We start from the raw sequence: 18,048 nt of genomic DNA, 5'->3' as shown, positions 1-18,048 counted from the left end.
AAGGTAGAGATTGCAGCAAGGACAGCTTAGTGCATATTCGAGTTACAGTCCCCCGTATATTCTGCTTCATGAGCAGGAAACAGTGCAAGTATGAGATGCCCAAATGAATTAAAATTTCAAAAGTCTCCCTTTTCAGTGAACTATCAAGCATCAAAATATTGTGGTATTGCATTTCTTTACACAAGAAAAAATTGCATACCCTCATTTTTTTATTTTTTATTTTTAAACCATGCCCAAGTGCAAGTACCCTGCCTGTCTGATAAGCAGTTTGAAATCTTGGCACTTCTGTACATTGGAACTTCCTCTCAGTCATATGAAACTAAACCAGACACGCAGTGCCACTGCAGGGGGAAGCTTTACAACACAGGAGCACAGATGGGATCAGCTTGCAAGTAAATATGTTTCTGTTGCTAGAGAAAAGCATAGAAAGCAACAATGAATAAAGATGAAATATAAGACACTGACAGAAGAAGGAAAAGAAACACCAAAATGGGTACAAAGAGAAGAGGATATGGTAAAAAGGATGAAAAAGCTGAATTGGCAGTATGAGCATCTGGCTTTCCACTAATGAGAATCCCTCCATCTTACATCAGTAATGCCATTATTTGGCATTAAACCTCTCAGTTGTGACTCCATAACTGGGAATTGAAATATTTCATAGCAATTTTCACTATTTGCTCACTGAACTCACATATGTAAAAGCCCTTGCCATGTAAGACAAAGCCTTTGCTCCTTTTGCTGAGCTTTGAATGCAACTAGGAGCTCTGCCTGCATAATGAATGTGTGCCGGTCATATCTTTTAATTTTTCTTTTGTATCAATATCTTAGTTTTAATATGAGAAGATGGCCATTTTCTTGGAGAAACAGATGAGGAGGTGATCCTAGAGATAAAAATTTGTAAGAATTAAAAAATTACCTTATTTTTTTCCTTAAAAGTACCTAAAAATTACAGTCTGGAAAACAACATCATGGTTCATAATTCCAGTTCAGCCTCTTAATGATGTTCAAATTTTATTATTTGATTAGGACAAGTAAGAATCATAGTATTCTTTGATCTGTTACTTTAATACTACAGTACAGCACAAATGTACATACTAGAAAAAGATTAGTGACTGAATGTTTCATAGACCTGCAAGAGTACAGTAGAGAACAAAATTTAATACACTTTTTACTCTGTTACAGACCTGATAATGGTTTGAGTATCTATATAATTAAAGCAGTCTTGTAAACATGGCATGCAAGCATCTCAGGTGATGGCAGAATTCAGCGTTAGCATCCATAACTGACAAGGAGTTAGAAATTCTTGTCTCACTACGGAAATATTCATATTAGACATAGGTATTTCTAGACAGAAATATCCAAAAAGTTTTCATCATGTTTACCTTCTTTTTATGTATTTATATCTGTAACTATTTATAACTATGTACATTAGCATTACTTGGCTTTGCAGCCAAGTACCTACAAATTGTGCCATGCCAGGATTCAAATTCCTTAATTCAGGACTGTTGTGGATATGCATAAGGTGAGTTTTCAATTATCTTCTTACGTGCAAGTCTTCTGGATGCTACAGTCCATGCAGAGGAAAGCAGGAATATTAAATGCCTCGATGCTTTTTGTATGGGACTTTAACTGAAGTTTTAATGCTCAATAAACATTAAAGATTTATCTTCATTATCCAGCTGCGACAGAAGACACCCTTACATTCATTTGATAGATGGAGAACAGGCCATAAAACTGAAGGCTGAAATCATCAAATATGTAATGATTTTAGATGTCCAAACTGAGAGCGCTAAGATGTCATATTTCAGACTACCTGTCATTTTAGGAGTGCTCCATGTTCAGAGCAGCGATCCCACTGATCTCAATAGTGATGGAAGTTATCTTGCAATTCTGATCCCTGTCTCTCTACCTGGATATATTGAAAATACAGAGCTTAGCTAAGTTCTGCTTTCTTATTTGAGATCCCTCACCTCCTCTCCTTTCTTTCTTCCTGATTATCTCCCCTGCTTTGCTGTAATTCAACTCTTCTTTGGTTCATTTTTCGCTTCCTTATATTCCAGTTATATTGTTCCTTCACATTTCTTGGGCACAGAAAGTGGGAGAGCTGAAAGCACTGCAAATTTCCTTGTTCACCTCTTCTGTAACCACAGACACCAGAGGCTTCATAAGTTGTGATGGCTCTGCACTTGTTCTGTCATGACAGGGTGACGTCTTGTCAGTTCACTCCTTGTGTATGAGCCATGGAGGATGAAGGATGTGTCTTCTAGCCCAAAGAATTTAGAAGTCAAACAAGACTTTGCTGCGCAGCTGTATATAGGTACTTCAAAGATAACAGTTTCACTAAATATGGCCATTAAAGCAAAGAAAAAAGTACCATAACCCTGCCACAGAGACAACTCTCTACCACAAGTTTCACATCCCTCTGTCAGGGCATGGAGGCAGCAGGTCTTCAAAACAGCTGCGAGTGCCAGCAGTGTGGACAAAGCAACCCTCCCCAAGTCCTCCCAGACACAGTCCCCAGCCCATGCCTTGTACACAAAGAGGGAAGATGACAGGGAGAGGGGGGTGTTAAGAGTTTTTAAGCTACTCACAGCAAATCCTCCTAGCTCCACGTGTAAGGTCAGCAAGGTTGGAGGAGGCTCACCTTTGTTTGGGTGTGTGTCACAAGCTGGATTTGGCCCAAAGGCAGCCACCCAAAGCCTTGCTCCACAGTGCAAAAAGGTATTTTTGTGCATGGGTAATGAATGAAAAGCTCGGTAAATTTCATAGTGTTAAAAAGAAGCGATTAATTTCTGCTCTAATTGGATTCTCTAACAACAGCACCATCCTGAGCTCAGGGCAACTGTACTCCACGAGACATGGCAGCTCCGATGTATGGAAACTCTCAGGGGCAGGTAAAAGATTAATGGGAAGGGGTCTCTTTTGATTGATGAATCTGTGACCTTGAGCAACAAGAGCACTTGCATGAAGCCTATCCACCATGTGAGACAGACAAAATGAAAGAGGCTCACGTTACGCTCTTAGATCTCATTAGGCACCCAGACCAGAAATACCGATACCGGCACTGGCCATCTGCTCCAGAGTTTGCATGCTTACAGGTCTGATAACATGCGGAGCAAAAGTTAATCATATGTACAGAGGAGCAGCAGCACTTCTGCACAGGAAACTCAGTGCAGCACAACAGTTTCTAAAAAAACCACATATATGTTTTTACCTCATTTTGTTGCTTCAAACCACACAAGCAAATATTCAATTCAAACAAAAGCTGTTAACATAAAAGGCCATAACTTTAGACTCTTCAAATATCACTGTGTTGTTTTTTGTTTTTTGTTTTTTGTTTTTGTTTTGTTTTGTTGTTTTTTTGGTATTTGTTTTTTTTTTTTTTAGAAATTAAAAAAGTAAAAATATCAGAAAGTTATTAACTTGAAATTTGCCAAATGGCTGTGATCTACTATTAGCTTTTTATAATGGGCAATAGAGAATTATTTTGTGATTGATTTAATTCTTTTAATGCTCTTTTTTGCTTATGTCAATTATTTGAGAATTGCTAGTATTTTCTGCCATTTGCTTTCCATTTGCATTAGTGAAGGTCCTTGCCAGTAGACCTTTCCAAATCTACTGTAATATTACCCCAGCATCCACCCCCAAGGAATGAAATTTCCCTGCAAGCATTTTCAAGAGACTTGTGATCAGCTGAGTTTTCTTTGCTGAGAAGCAGTTCCTGGAAAATCCTGCAACACACTCAAAGACTTTACTACTGCTTTTGGAGAATTAGCTCCAGGCAAAACGATACTGTCTACTGAGGCCATATCTGACCTAGAAAGTATTAACTGAAGAATGTGTGGGACAGCTGGTTATCGGAAGGAAAACACATACAGTGCAGGAGAATGACAGTAGAGCTACTTCACCTAGTTCTGAATGACTGTCAGCTCTCCAGAGCCTCTGGAAGCAGATACAGCGCTGCTGCCAGAGCCCGTGCCGCATCCAGTAACTGAGCCAGCTCAGGTATCTCTAACGCAGCACTGCGCCGTGCAGCGGGGAGACGGTTCATCATCTGAGAACCCTTCAGATATGTGATACGATAAAGCTGAACAGAAATCTGAAGTACAGCACGATTATTTCCCAAACTGAGTGCCAAAGGGCTAAGCCTTTCTGAGGAGGAGGTTTTAGGAGCAGGCTCGGTACGCAGCATGCCAGAGGCCTTTCTGTTCAAAGCGCTGCTCTCGTGGGTTACTGCTGGTGTTCCTCAGCAGAACCAGGTTCAGTTCTGCCTTTAAACTGTTAAAAGGCCTTGCTGCACAGTGAGAGTACCATTTACTCCCAACTATGTATCCAGTTATACCAGAACAGGTGAGGCTTCGATTCTTTTTCAGCTTTCTGATTTCAGAAATATGGTTGGATATCTGGGATTTTTCTCTTTACTGTTCCTTTTGATGAGGTGGTGCATACCAAGCGCACATCTGCCAGCACATCACCAATGCTTGAACATTATAACGGTGTGATAATCAAGGGAAATTCACTTCATTTTGCAATTGTTATTTATAGTTTTGGCCAGTACCACACCACTGATGGTACCTTCCCACCACCTTTTAGCACAGATTCTTGCATCTTACAGTAAAATCTTGTCACACAGTGGCAGCAACAACTACACTTAAAAACAATGTCTTTTATTTTTCCATGTATCTGGGTACACATCCATTAATTGAATAAGAAAACGATGTGCGACGTGAGCTCCAGCAGGGGTGCCGATGGGAAGTCGGTGGCCATTTCACGGCGAACACTTTGTGAAAACCTCACAGCAAAGGATCTGGGGTGCGGATTTGGTACATACATGTACAGAAGGGATATATTGTAGGGATATATTGCCTGATTGTAGGGTATCCTACACTAAGGGGCACTCAACACGCTATCCACATCTTGCCCGAGGTCATATGCTGCAAGCCTGCGTTCTTGATTCATACTTACGCAGAATTTAAAGTTAAATCAAGTGATCACTTTAATTAGGCTTCCTGGACTCACACTGGGAACTGTTTCGCTGCTGTACATCATTTACACCAGTTCAGCGTTTAAAAATATGCCTGACGTGCTACTTTTATCTACTTTTCCGTCTCCTCCTTCGCTCTGCACCCACATACCTTCCCCCCAACCCCCCCCCCCGACTTCCTACGGAATCCCCCCAAAACAATTCCCCCGAACCAACCCCCCCCAAAAAAAAAAAAGAAGTACCCCAAAAAGAACTACCCCAAAAACAAGCCCTCCTAAAACAACCCCCCCAAAAACCAACTCCCCCAAAAAACAACCCCACAACAAAACCAACCCCTCAACGTTTCGTGACACACTGTCCCTCCCCCCAACACCCCACAGCCCTCTCCGGACCCCCCGCCCCCCCTCCTTGCGCCCCCACCCCAAAATCCCCCCCCCGGTCCCCTCAGCGGCTGGAGGCTGCGCAGCCGCGGAGTGGGGGCGGCCTCGGCAGGCGGGGCGGCAGCAGGAGCAGGAGCAGGAGGAGGAGGAGGAGGAGGAGGAGGAGAAGGAGAGGAGGGAGGAGGAGGAGGAGGAGGGCCGGCCCGCCCGCAGCCGCCGCCGCCGCCACCGCCGCCATGATGCTTGTTTGCTTTCAATGAGTGTGAGGAGGAGGCGGGGGGGAGCCGCTCTCCCGTCCGGCCCGCGGCAGGAAACAAAGAGCCAGGCAGGCGGCGGAGCGAGGGCGGCGGGGGGACGGGGATGCTGCAGCCACAGGTAGGGAAGGGGGCGGCCGGGGGGGAGCTGCGGCCGCGGCGCCTCGCCTGGAGGGGGGGCTCGCGCTCAAGGGGGACGGGGGGTGGGAGGGGGTGGGGAGCGGGGGTTAATTAATTAAGGAGGGGGGTGGGTGGGTGATGGGGGAGGGGAGCGGCGTTGTTATGGCGAGAATTAGGGGGTCCCTTAGAGTTTGGGGGGGGGGTTGTTGGGGGTGGCACGGAGCGGGGAGGGGTTGCCCCAACGCGGGGTGGGGGGGGGGGGGGGCAGCCCGAGGGGCAGCGCTCGGCGGCCGTGGCGGAGGTGATGATGATGATGATGGTGATGGAGGAGGAGGAGGAGGAAGGGAAAGGAGGAAGAGAAGGGGGACGACGACGGCAACGACAACGCCGCCGCCCCCCGAGGGGGGCTCCGCGGCCGCAGGGGCCGTGGGGCAGGGGCCGGGCGGCGGTATTGGCATCGGGGAGGCAATCAGGAGAAATCAGGATCGTGGCATCTGCCAGCCTGAAGTTCTTTCTTTCTTTATTTTTATTATTATTTTTTTTTCTTTCTCTCCCCAACCGGGCAACCGAGTTTAAAAATAATTAAACAAAGGCGGAGGGGGAATGACACCCGCCTGATGGTTGCCCGGAGCCCCCCCCCCCCCAACCTCCCCCCGTTTCCCAGCCGGGCGAGGCGGGCGGAGGGGAAAGGGGGGGGGGGGCGCTGAGGCCTGGCGGCCACCGGGAGGCCGGAGCGGCCCTGCTCGCCTTGGGGAGAAGGGAAATAAACCGGGGGGGTGGGGGGGGGAAGGCTTTGGGGCCTGATTGCCAGCCCCGTTGGCCAATGCAGGCGAGCGGGAGGCTGGGCTTGCGCTGACATGTGGGGCGGGGGGGTGATGGGGGGGGGCGCACACATGCGGGGATAAACAGAGGGGATTTGGGACAGGGCCTCCCGCGGGGCCGCGGTGCGCATCGAGGTGGGGGCTGTGGGCTCGCAGAAGTTCCCTGCAGGGGATTATTCGTTCACTGAGCTGGAGGGGGGGGGGTTAGGGAGGGTCTGCAGGGGCTGAATTCCCGAGGTGGGCGCCCCACGAAGCGCAGAAGTGGGTCAGTGGGGCTGGGTCCTGCACCGCACGGCTTCTGGGTCACAATTCGTGGCGAACTTTAAGCCTGGGATCAGATAAAAAGCTCTAGAAAAAGTGCGTATCTGTACATCCGCCTCTCCATCTTGATCTGCACGTATATCGCGAACGCGTTCTTATCGGTAGTTTTTCCATGAATGGTAAAAATTCACATGCAGCTTTATTTGCATTTAGTCATATGAAAATACAGCCAGAACAAATACTGTAAAACGGGGCTGGGTTTTGGTGTTGTTGCTTCTTCTTTTTTTTTTTTTTTTTTTTTTTTGGTACAGCTATCTGTCTCTGTAAACACATAGAAAACTGTACTAGTGAAAATACAACTCCACAGGCAGGTGTTTGCTTTATAAGCAGAGTTGCAGATCTCCATTTTTTTTTTTGTTTTATTTCTGGGGCTTATTTTCTTAATCTAGATTTCACCACAGTGGGTAACTAATTCAAAATTCAAGGGATTTAGAAATACCTGTGGTATTTGTCTGGCTTAAATGCGAAGATGTGCAAGTGTTGACTGGTAATTGTGTTGTATCTTGCATTTTTCTTTCATTCTAGAGCAGGTCTCGTAATTGGGAATTTATCAACATTTCCACTGGGGTAATTTTACAGGATTATCCACCCTCTGTTCTTCCTGCTGGTTCATCTGGACTCTGTGGAGTTTGCTGCTAGCAATGAAGCCTTCTGTGGGGGTTTTATTCATGCTATTACTGAAATGGAGCCCTTCGCATTTGGATTAACTCTTTATTCGCTTTTCACCTGAATCACTTGGATCAGTCCATTTATAAAAAGGATACTACCATGCACCCTTTTCCTGTTTGCATTTTGAAGTTGAACTCTGAATACAGTCTTGATGTGTTCAGGCTGTTTACTTTGCTTGAATTTTAGAGGAAGATCTGAAATATAAAGATAGATGAAACTGTAATACTGCATGGGCAGGTAAATACTTCTGATGTTTTATATATGAAGACTTGAAAACATGTCACAAAGGGCCACAAATTGAAAGAGCATGGTACCCATCAAGGTAAAAATCATTAAGATCAGTCAGTACTAGATATTAGGAAGACTTATTTTCTATGCAAGTGCAATATGCATAATGGAAAACATTCTTTAAAATGGGGTACAATTCTGCCAGGATTGAGCAAACTGAAAACACTTTCCCAACTGACCAACAAAAAATAACTATTTTTAAAAACATGGCAGCATAAATAAAAATGGTCTTGCTAAACAATCACCAAAAAGTGCAGTATTTTTGCTCGTAGTGCAGTGTGTGTTATTGTTTACACTGCTACCATGCCTAGGAGGCTGGGTGGTGAATCCCTCATTCCAGTTGTGCAGCCCCTGCTGCAGAGGCTGCAGGCCTCCTGGTTCTGTTTGCTATCAGACTACTGAGGTCTAAAATTATCCCGTTGTTTTGTCATGTAATTTTGGCTGTACGAGTGCATGAGTGCAGCCTGTAACGTTACATCCCTGGCCTAACTGGGGCCATGTCCAGCGAAGATTATGTGCAGACTGTACCTTTATGAATGAAAATGCCTTCGTAATTGAAAGAACATAAATGTCACATACAGGTTTTATTTTTTTTTCCTTAGATGAAATACGTAGTAGTCAAAGGTAATAACAACATATGATGAGCAATTTGCCTTAAAACCCCATTACAATAATCTCAACAGACCCTACCTCTAGATTTCAGTCCTAGTTGCATAATACAGAGGTTGGCCTTTGCCCTATTGCATACAATGTATCAAGGTTATTTTTTTTTTCAATGTACTAAGAGCTTACACTATTTTCCACCCAGTTTAAATTTAGACTTCTTCATGGTGTAATTTTGAAGGCTTTATACATAAAGTGCTCAGACTGAGTCACCGCAGGGTTTCATCTGCTTTGTATTCCCCTTCAGCGTTGGTGCTTCACACTTGGAGGTGTGTTTATTGTACAATATCATGCCAGATTATTAGCGTTGTATTAAGTCACATGAATCGTTCCGGCATTGAGATTAGGTTGTAGAAGTCCACTCAACAAGGAAGCTTGGCATGGGCTTGGGGACTTGCACTCACAATTTCTAATTGAGTGATTTCTGCAGGTGAAGTCTTAAAAGAGTACAAATGCTTAGGCAGGCTCCATAGAAAAAGCAGTTTAAATGCTTAACATATCCTTTTGAGCTACTAATTACGCTTCCAAGATGGTGCTTATTTATTTAAAAAAAAAAAAAAAAAAAAAAGTTGGCAACTACTCCATTTTCTCTTTTGTAGGACTGCAACATGAATCCTTTTTTTAATGCCTCAGAGGGCTTTTTTTAGCAAAGGGATCAAGGAGGGGCTAGGAGCAGAAAATGTATACATAGTTGTTTACTTGAGAAATAGAATACTTGCTGTTAGTATTCCGGTTTGTACTGTAATGGAGCTCTGAAGGAAGAAGGTTTTTTGTGTGTGTGTATTTTTTTTAAACTGGTAAACATGTTAGGCATTTTATGGAGGCTGCCATTTAGATACTGTGATCGGAGCCTGATACTTTGATGATTTTCTTATGTCTTATCTGTTCCTGATATGCAAATTGAGCCGCTTCTTACTGAAGGCTGTCCTAAAGGCTTTGTACCATTTTCTCATAGCAGTACCTCCCAAGCCTCCTGTAGGTCTTTGCAGCCCTGTTGAGGAAAGGGGAGCTCAGTGCCAGTTTGATGGCTGGGGCTTTGTAGAACACACTAAAACAATAAAACTGATAGATCACGGTGTTAGGGTACAGCCCCTTGGCATGGTTAGAGACCATGAAGGGTACCATAACTTAGGGTACTTCGTATTTCAGATGATCCGTGTAGCTTTACTACTCGGGATGTTTTGGAGTGTATTAATGAGTGAAGCATGGATCCTGCAAGTTGATCTGGCTTAAATGGAGCCCCACAAAAGTTTCTGTTTAGATCAGTTTCCAGGTCAGAGATCAGAAAAAAAAAAAAACCTGGCTGCACTTCACAGACAGATCCTTTCACATGCTTTTTGGAACTCACTGAAACACCACCTGCAAAGACAGGAAGACTCAAAACTAAAATAAAGCAAAGCAAGATTTGCATGTATGCAGTCTGATCTGTATCTCCCGTCAGAACAATGAGCCTGCATCATAAATGGCTGAATAATAAAAAGCACTGAGATGTTTTACGTCAAGCTTTCACCAGGAATTCTTGTTCATTCTTGTTTTCAAGTTTTAACAGTTGTCCACCCGACAGAAGAGGGTTGCCTGGCAAAGCAAAGGTCCTGTGGACTCAAACAGGAATTTCCGCGCTGCCTTAATCGCAGTCTGTCTGTAAATAGACGAGTACTTTCAGGGACAAGAGTTTTTAGGAACAAGCCATCTTTGGAAAAATAATTAAAACTAGAAAGTAATCCTCGCTGAGGAACATCATGAAAGATCTAATACTGGAGATGTGAGAACTGCTTTTACAATAGCTGCCTGTGCTGGCACAGGTGTTTCCTGGGAGCAATAGATTTGGTAACCCCATGGTGTCTTCTGGTATGATCACGATTCATGTAGGAAGTCAGAATAGCAGCATGTGAAGGCTTTTCTTTCCAGTGGCAGAGCTGGGAACTACTACACGGGTTGTTCATTACCTCACATAAGCTGTCAGTACAACCAAAGATAGCGCAACTATCTTTGGAAGAGTACTGAAAACCAACCAGTGACGTGATTAAAGCATTAATTTTTGAAACCGCCACCACCAAAACCTGCTTTCCTAGCTGGGTATCACTGCTGGCTAACAGCATTGTCAACACAACTGAGCAGGGTGATGAAGCAGGACATGGGGTCGGCAGAGGAATCTTGAGTGGTCTTTAATGTCCAGGAGAGTGGTTATGAAACAACATTTCGGGCTTGTTGGTCTCATTTGAAGTAAAGGATCTCTGAGTGGTCTGGTTGCTTCTGTCAGGTGGGTAGAGCGTGCATAAATGAATTCTGCAACGTGCTGAACTTCAGTTAGTTTAGCAACTAATATTTACAAGTGTATTTAAATATCTTTTAAGTATTTTTAGGAAGGCAAAGTACTTTGGAACTAGATACTGAAGTATTTTGTCATAGTCATTCAGATCTATAGCAGGAACACTAAAAACGAGCTATGTCCAAATAAAATAATTAGGTTGTCTCTTAGTGTTAAATTCTATTGCAAGGCAAAGATAACAGAGTACTGGTATGCATGGTGACCTCATGTTTTCGCCCACTAAGCAACAGAAACATGGAAATTATTCTGCAGGTGGAAAAAAGGGAAGTGTGGTAAGGATCCTCATGGTATATAGGCCAGCGTATAGAATGGTTTCAGTTGGAAAAGATAAGGAATTATGCAGTACTTCAAACAAAATAGTTTTCCATGATGAAATAATAACTAAGTTGTCAAATATGATTGTCTGGACATAAGATATTGAATAAGAATTGGCGTTTATTAATGTTTTTGGCCACAAGACCATTCTTACTATCTTTCTGGAGGTGTTTGTAGGCAACGCTTTTGAGCCTTGGTCTTCGAATCTGTTTACATTTTTAAAACTTGAAGCTGAATGTTTTAAGATGGAATTTTTCCATTTGGCGTTGATCTGTTAGGTTCCATCTTATTTGTACAGTATAGAATAATGTAATGAAAGAAAATTCTTAAAGCAATTAGTGAACCTGACTGGTCTTTTAGTGTATTGGCATTTCAGAATACATTAAAATAGAAAATACAGGATTGAGTGTGGTGTAGTACTCATTAGCTAGCCAAAGTGTTTCTAGGGATACCAGTTAAAGGTCAGTCTTTGCTTTGCAATTTGGTTTTGCAGTAATGCTTGTTTTGTATACAGCAGCCTTTTACTATAGGCATAATTATGTATAATTGCTGATAATTAAGAACTATTCTAATCATCTGGACTCTGTGTTACACAGAGAACATTTAGAAATGGTATTTCTAATCCTTAGATGTTGCGCAGGGTAAGGGGTGGGAATTTGAATTATCATGATTCAGATTAAGTGTTATCGTGTAGATCTGTCTAAAAGATGGAGCAGTCAAGGACCTTTGTGCTGAAACATCCCTTTTGTGCTCTGACCATGTTAGAGTTCTCTTTTGAGCCCAAACTGATCTACATAGCAACTGAACATGGAAGTGAAAATAGCTGCTTTGCACTAGCAAAGATAGTAAATAAATTTCTCACTCCTTCCAAGGTTCAGGGGGTTGCACGTACTCCAGTAAAATACTGGGCTGCAGGTTGCTCAGCTGATGGGAAATCATGATGGGAGTGGAGTGGCGGGGAGGCAGGGCTGGGGAGGAGAAGACTGGAAAATGGCAACCTCCCTGGCCCTGGCAAGCACCTTGTATTTCCATAAACACACAGTTAAGAAGGACAAAGAAACCTTTATTACACTTGAAATACCTGAAGGTTAAAATTTAATAACGTGCTCATTTTAAAAATGTGAATTGGCCGATTTTTAGACTTGATGAAACTTAAAGCCTGATCCAGTTAGGTGCTCTGTAGCTCTACACAGTGTGATCAGGCCTTCCTAATTTGAAAACAGCAAACATATCCTTTGACTTTATGGCTTGGTTGATATGAACTGGGATACTTTGCCTTTTTTCCACCCCTCCTCTTTTTTTTTAAAGGTTGCAGGAGGGTTGTGTCTCATTTTAGTCAGCTTCAGTTTGATTAAGGGCTTTGCAGAACTTTTAACTCTTAATATACTTTCACAAAAACCTATAAAAACTTTGTCAGCTTACAAGTTTTCTGTAGTACCACCTATTTATGCAAAACTAAACTTGATCCAATTAGCCATATTTCAGATATATTCACATGAGCTAACGTGTATTGACTTATTGAGTATCTTACATTATTATATGGTTGAAATGCACGCTCACATACCGCTGCATTATCTACGTCTGCAAAAGAGGAAGGGTAACTTGTGGTTCTGTATTGGCAATCAGGTAAAACTCTACTTTTAGAAGTCCCTAAAATATGATGAAGCAGCATTGCTTCCCTGATGAAGCCATGAAGTCTTACTACACTAACAGCCCGACATGTATGCAGTCATACCGAGTGAAAGAGCACTTGGAATGGAGCAACTGACTTTGTGTTGGGTACTCAGGCTTTGTTTGTTTCTTTTAAGTTTAGATGAGTCCAACATTAAGCTATATGTTGGGTTAAAGGAATCTTGATGTTTTCCCCAGATCTCACAGGGGTGTATTAAGGAATCACAGTTGTGCTGCTCCCCTGTGGTACTCCACTTCTGCCTGTGCAAGCAGCTGCAATGTGCATGCAAGGGAGGTAAATTCTGAACTCACAATACATATTCTGAAAAACCTCTGGTCTTACCCTTGAGCTAATTTTCCTTCCCCCCCCTCCCCAGTTTTATGTTTTCAGTGCTATGTACTATTATTAAAAAAATGAATAGACTTTTTTCTATTAATGCCAAGAGTGTTTACACTACTCAGCAAATAAATAGGTGTTTATACAACCGATGATATTTACCTAAGAGTAGCATACTGGTGGTAGGGATTCCTGTTTTCTTCTAGCACTTTTCTTTGTATGTTTCAATAGAGTAATCATGTTCTCTAGTACAGTGTTAAATATAAGGTTGCATTTCAATAGATAGGCCAGTCCTTAAAATTCTGTTTATTCAGCATCAAAATATTTGTAGTGTTAGTTCTGATCTACTTTAGCATGGATTACCTCTCCTTTGAAGAAGCTTTAATTCTCAGGAGTGTTTTTTTGTTTGTTTTTTTTTTTTTTTTTTTTAAAAGGTGTTGACTTACCCCTGCATTTCTGAACTTTAATTTATTTGCACAGTTCGGTATTGTAGCCAAATATTACCAGAAGCAGTATTTAAGAGTAAGATGCAAGTCTTCAGTATTATTGCTTATACCTGCTACTGGTTGAGAAGACCGGAGTCATAGCATATGTTAATATTTTTAAATAAATCAAACTTGTTTTTAAAAAGTTTAGTACATGTTGAATAAAACAGATAAAATAAGACACACAAAATTTCAAAGACTTTGTTGGAACTGTATCAGGTACACCGAAGACAACATGCAGTTCTCCAAGTTTTATGGGGCTGTGCAGGCAGACAGGTGGCCATGGCTGTGCCCCAAATAACTTTAGCTGAATTACACTGAGTTTACTTCACGTGACACTTGAGGTTCAGCCAGGATATATTGGATGTTTGTTTGCTTCCTTGCTCCACTATCCTGTCTTGCCTATGAATCCTTTTTTCCCTTATTTTTCAGGATTAACATCATTAACTAATTTGTTGTCCTGAGTATAAATCCAGTCATTGACCCAACTCATCCCTTCAAAAGTGTGAAATTCTGTAGGGCCTGACCTTTACATAAACCTGTTCAAATTTCTGTTGTTTTTCAGTGAGGAGACAGATGTTGCACCTTGTCATCCCAGCCAGGGGCAGTGTCCATTTACATAGTGTTGTTGCCTCTGCTTCAAGCTGAAATGTAATTAAATTCCCATAGAAATTCATAACTTGCTAAATAAAATGTCAACAGTGAAGGGAACATGAAAGTAATAAGCTTAATTCATCTTGAGAAAATACTTGTTTAAAGAACAGGTAGTGTAACTTTGAGTGGGAACGAGCAAAATAAGCATACTTGAAAGAACAGGTTATTTAGCAAATCTTAAATTTTTTCATAAACACAACACTGAAATTAGCTTACGGACTTCTTTCCAAGGTGTTATAGGTATCTTTTAGATACATTTCTGTTCTGCATTCCTTTTTAAAAGGGTCATTATTTGGGGTTTAAAGCAATGATTTTTGTTCTGAATAAAGCTGAACTGCAGATTAACCCTTCAAATGCAGGTTAACATCTTTATTAGCCTATACATTTCTAGAACTACTACAGTTTTGTTATCTAAGAATCATTGTACTTTGACTTCACTTAGGATTTTAGACTTTGTTCAGTGTTACTATTTAACTAATGAATGGATGATGGTAGTTGGAAGTAAGATTTTGCTTCCTGCTTTGCAAGAACAGCTTTCAGGTAGGTGTGGCCAAAACCAATTATGTTGTTGTTTTGTTTCAGTCAAATGAACAGCTCTGTTGTGAGTCCACACTGAGGTTACTACTATAATACAGAAAGCTGGGCACCCTTAAATACATTCCTGCTTTTTCCTCCCACCTTTGATTTTGGCAAGTTTAAGTCTCTTAACCTTATTTTCTGATGCAAGTGTGAAGTGGAAATGCAAAGTCCTGGGGAGGAAGGAACTGCAGCAGGACCAGCTTAGTTCTGCTTAGCGTGGTGTGAAACCACAAGGCAAGTGGCTGGGGAAGCAAAGAAGATCCCAAATTAACTTTGAAATCAAGATGTACTATTCAGTTTTAGAATCAGATATATTTGTGGGGAAAGCCCTTGAAGTCCATTCTCAAATGATGCTTTGGATTAAATGAAAGAGCTTAAAGGTCAGAGGCGCAAGGCTTCAAAAGAGTGTTCAGACATAATCATCCAGTATTAGAGTTGAGGGGTGTGGGGCAAAAATTAGATAAATATCAACTTCATATTCACTTCATAAATATCAAAATAGTTCTTTCAGAATAACCGATTGGATCAGATGAAGTTAAGCTCATATCCGAACATTAACTTACGCTGTTTTCAGCGTTTCATGATTTTCAGAAGAGTTTTTTTTGCCTAGTTTAAAGTGTGGTACGGAAGAAGCTCATATTTATAGGAAATTGTCTGTAGATAACATAATACCTCTATTTATAGTGACATCAATATTATGGAGGCTCAATAGTAAACTTGAGCTACAGGAGTGGTCTAATGCATTTAGTTTTGAAATAGAGTTAATTCATCTGTGGTCTCAGAGAAATCATTTCAGGATGTGAAGAAATGCTATAAGCTTTTGTTGTTGTTTTAAGGGGAAAAAAAGCTTTCTGCTTACTCTTGGAATACTGCTCACCTACCTATTTTGATTAAATGTATCTTACCACAGCCTTCCAACTTCATAAAACCTTCAAAAGAAAAGAATGGGAATAAAACAAAATCTTTTCTGCCCTACCACTCAAGACAGTTCTCCTAGGCCATCATCTTTATTTTAGAGACATAATTTATTGGCACTTTACAGAGTTGTTTGGATCATTAACTACCTTGTATTCTAGCTTTTACCTTTCATGTTGCTATAACAGAAGGACTTACCATTACATGGACCTTCTCAAGCATCACTCTGAGTCTTTTTGCATTCTTCTTTAGATAGCAGAGGAGCTAAAATGACTTGGCCTTCAGGCACCTCCTCCAAATCTTCCTTTTCTAGGCCACTAACTTTTCCTGAGACTGCACTCTTAATTGCACCAGTGCTTTGATAATAATTCCTCTTCAGCAGCAAAGCAGCACCTGCTTAATAGAGCAGCACACCCACTCACATAGTTGCTGGTAATCACACCTTCTCTTTTCCAGGACAGTTTTCTAAACCAGCACCTAGCTTGGCTGTTAATCACCTGACTGCACTCATTACTTTAATCTGGAGAGACAGGCAGCAATTGGTGCAGGTGCAACTCAATCTTGGGGGAAATTTAGCTTTGTCTCTCGTGATCTGTTCCTGAGCGAAGCCAAAGCCAGTGCTACATCCTCCTTTTGTCATATCAGCCACTTTTGTCAGCTCTTCTGACAGCTTGCCCTCCCTTGACTTTGCAATCTTCAGTATTTTTCTTCTCCCTTTCTGATCCTCACCACTCTTGCACCTCTCCACGAACAGCCTGGTCTGTCTCGGTTTGCCATTTCCCCATTCTCCTGTCTTTGGGTACCATCCCTGAAATAAAGGCTTAAAATTGTGTCTGCATCAAAGACTCCAGATCTAATTTCTTGTGCTAGATCTTTTGTGCTGTTGACACCACCAACCTGTTTCAGCTCAGCTTCTTTGGGTAAGGAGTGTTAATTCCACGTTAGGATTGAGTGACCTGGGGTAGGAATGGGCAGCTGTCCTCCTCTTAAACTCTAAAGCTCTTCTGTGTTTACAACTCTTAAATGCAATTGCGATAACCTAGTACAAGATAGTAAACAATTTTATTTGCACTTAAACGTACTTCAGTGTCCTCTTCACTCAATTTTTGTAGTCTGGAATGTGTGCTGGGCATCTGTGTCATAATTTCTCTATAAACCTTTTCTCCCTTACCAACTAACTTACTGCATATAACAACAGGGGAATATCCAGTGGTGCTTCCCCCAGGCTGTCTTGGTGCAACTGAAAATTGCAGATGGTGAAAGCTGTTTTGAAAATGAGATGTGAATTATCACGTTAGTTATGTTATTAAAGCTGCAGTTACCAAAAGCTTTAAGGTTGCTCAGTACCATGTTGTGCTTCTTAAAATTGGTTTAGTCTGACAAAACTGCATCACTTCACGTAACATCTACCTCAACAGTGAACCAGAGTACCTCAGCAGGTCCTAAAAGGGGAGCTGGAGAAAGAAAAAAGTGATCTGTAAAACAGAGTGATTTCCTTCAACTACTCCATGCTCCATGCATACTCCAAGTTTTGACATTTAGTTCAAGGTATCACGTTCATATTTTATGATGACCTGTGAAACGTGACCCACATTTAGCCTTGGTGTCAGGGCCTGAGAGATCTCGAACTCTGCGATGAATAAAGATGCTCTAAAATGTGGCAGGATGATTCCCCTGGCATTCTGGTGTGGCTGGGATCAGCGGTGCCGATCAGCAGCTGGATGCCTGCCCGCGAAGCTGCCCTGCCTCACAGCCAGGAGCACTCCTTTAGCAAGGAGGCCTCGTGTGCATTTGCTGCTTTTTCTGCTCTTGGCAATCCTCAGCAACGCAGAATTGCCCACTTTGAATTGCAGTGAGAAAGGGAAAACTGTCAAGAGCAGGAGTGCTAACGAGGGGTAGAGCAGTGACAGGGGTGGGCTGGGAGCACGGGGGCACCAGGATCTTGCATTAAAACCTTTAATCCTTACAACTCTTCAGCTGTTTTAGTGCGCGTTAACAAAACCCCTTGGAAAAGTGTGTCATCCTCTTTTAGTGGGAAGAAGCCATGTACTGCTGGTACCAGCAAGTCTGTTAATTAGTGCATGTGATTGACCGTGCTCTAGGGAGTATCCGTATTGCTGTGCTGAATGAGATTTCTCTCTAGTATTACCTGCTTTAGTTTTGAAAAATTGGAACACGGTTGTTAAGTTGGGGAACCACAGGAAGAGAAAATATCAAATGACCAAAGAAGGTAAATCTTTCCTGAAAAAGCAGTGCTCTTACA

At 42.1% G+C, this 18,048-nt stretch overlaps 1 protein-coding gene across 4 annotated transcripts in view; it reads left to right on the top strand.

Annotated features, from left to right (window-relative positions):
• The first annotated feature begins 5,579 nt into the window (after nucleotides 1-5,579).
• Nucleotides 5,580-18,048, top strand: part of CNOT6 (CCR4-NOT transcription complex subunit 6) — a 30,561-nt gene continuing 18,092 nt past the window's right edge. For 2 of the 4 annotated variants that reach the window (XM_082771556.1, XM_082771553.1), the window contains exon 1: nucleotides 5,580-5,739. The gene's annotated coding sequence lies outside the window, so the exon portion shown is untranslated. Of the gene's footprint in view, nucleotides 5,740-7,405; nucleotides 7,787-10,656; nucleotides 10,761-18,048 lie in introns of those variants that run through there. The other 2 variants (XM_082771554.1, XM_082771555.1) reach the window with 2 other exon arrangements.

Source organism: Aythya marila, assembly GCF_965140915.1.
Source record: "Aythya marila genome assembly, chromosome: 14".
Classification (NCBI taxonomy): Eukaryota; Metazoa; Chordata; class Aves; order Anseriformes; family Anatidae; genus Aythya; species Aythya marila.
This window is presented reverse-complemented; position numbering and strand designations above follow the sequence as displayed.